The sequence below is a fragment of the Mandrillus leucophaeus genome, unplaced genomic scaffold (assembly GCF_000951045.1).
Source record: "Mandrillus leucophaeus isolate KB7577 unplaced genomic scaffold, Mleu.le_1.0 Scaffold194, whole genome shotgun sequence".
Lineage (NCBI taxonomy): Eukaryota > Metazoa > Chordata > Mammalia > Primates > Cercopithecidae > Mandrillus > Mandrillus leucophaeus.
In genome coordinates this window covers 1,428,809-1,431,063 of record NW_012101965.1, presented here as the reverse complement: position 1 = coordinate 1,431,063, position 2,255 = coordinate 1,428,809, and positions in this window count along the sequence as shown.

Genomic DNA, 2,255 nt, shown 5'->3' with positions numbered 1-2,255 from the left:
CTCTCAACTCATCAAAATCATTCTCCATCCAGCTTTGTTCCATTGCTGGCAAGGAACTGCGATCCTTTGGAGGAGAAAAGGTGCTCTGATTTTTAGAATTTTCAGCTTTTCTGCTCTGGTTTCTCCCCATCTTTGTGGTTTTATCTACCTTTGGTCTTTGATGGTGGTGACATACAGATGGGGTTTTGGTGTGGATGTCCTTTCTGTTTGTTAGTTTTCCTTCTAACAGTCAGGACTCTCAGCTGCAGGTCTGTTGGAGTTTGCTGGAGGTCCACTCCAGACCCTGTTTGCCTAGTGTCACCAGCGGAGGCTGCAGAAAAGCGAATATTGCAGAACAGCAAATGTTGCTGCCTGATCCTTCCTCTGGAAGCTTCGTCTTAGAGGGGCACCTGGCTGTATGAGGTGTCAGTCGGCCCATACTGGGAGGTGTCTGCCAGTTAGGCTACTTGGGGGTCAGGGACCCACTTGAGGAGGCAGTCTGTCCATTCTCAGATCTCAAACTCCATGCTGGGAGAACCACTACTCTCTTCAAAACTGTCAGACAGGGACGTTTAAGTCTGCAGAAATTTCTGCTGCTTTTTGTTCCACTCAGAAGGTTTTTATTGTGTGCATGAATAAGTGAATGAATGTTCAAGCCCTCACAAATCCACAACTAAATTCTCATTTCAAAATGATCTCTTAGTCACAAATTCATTCCTAAGCATTTAGTGCCCAAAACTGGGTAGGAAAGAAGTGAAAAAGCTGGAGTAAAATAGACATTCTTGGAGAATGACTTTGTACACAGAATCTTACATATTTCTTGAAACGGAGTTGGTAGCTAAGAGTTTTAAAAGATCCTGAAATTGACCAGGTGCGGTGGATCATGTCTATAATCCCAGCACTTTGGGAGGTTGAGGCGGGTAGATCACTTGAGGCCAGGAGCTAGATACCAGCCTGGCTAACATGATGAAACCTTGTGTCTACTAAAAAATATAAAAATTAGCTGAGCATGGTGGCACGCACCTTAATCCCAGCTACTGAGGAGGCTGAGGCATGCGAATCACTTGAGCGTGGGAAGCAGAAGTTCCAGTGAGCTGAGATCATGCCACTGCACTCCAGCCTGGGTGATAGAGTGAGACTCTGCCTCAAAAAGAAAAAAAGATCTTGAAATTATCACAATACAACTTTATGTAGGTACCTGATGCTAATGCCAGAAATTCTGAAGCTAACTTTGTTCTCTTAAGGTAGTCTCCCCTTAGTAAGTCTAGCTTACATTTTAGTTAAGGTCAAGGATTTATATGAGTAGCACAGATTTCAAATATTCTATCCCAATATCCTCATATTTTTTAGATAAGTTTCTAAATTTTTGTTTCAGAAATATGGAGTTATAACTATAACACAAATATGAGTTTAAGGATAGATTTTGGTGGAAAAGGAGGTTTAGGGATGGAAAGAACTGGAGGAATTATGCATCACAAATAGGAAAAAGAAATGGAAGCCAGTTTAACAGGTCTATCTGGTTCAGCAAACATTTATTAATCACCTTCAGTGGGCATAAGGCTGTTATCCTTGAGAGAAGGAAAATGCATACAGCAAGCCCACATTCACCCCTGATTTCTGCTTGGAAGGACTACTAAACTTCTCCCAAGGGAAGTGGCCTAAACGGTTATCATTCTTGTCAGGCAGAGGAGACTGAGATTGGGGTCTGTGCTGCTGATGCAGGTGGAATTTGTGGACAGGGTAACAGACAGAAGGGAGCTGGACAGGGAAGAAGCCCCAGAAATACGCATAGGATTTTCTCAAGTCTTTGCCAAATACTGAGCTGTATTTAAGCACAGTAGACAGCTGAAGACCTAGCAGAAAACAGCTTCATGAAGACTGAGAGGTGAATCCAGATTTTAGAGACTGCACAATGTTAGGAGGCATTGGAATTTCAACAGCCAAAATAAGAAAACCTCATGATCACCCCAGGTACTCAGATGAGTCTCAGAAAGGCCATGGTAGAACTAAGGATCATGCTCTAGAGTAAGGGCTATTCTAGAATTTCCTAAGCAAAACCAATAATCTAATCTCATCAGGATCAAGGTAGTCTACCAAGAAGTGAATTTCCTACCTGGACACAAGTAAACAATCTTAATTGGAAAAAATATCCTGACTTTCAATGATGTTGCATTCACAATCTCCAACAAACGATGAAAAACAAATCACTGGACATGTAAAGAAGAAGAAAAATGTGATCCAAAATCAGGAGGAAAAATGGTAAATTGAATATATAT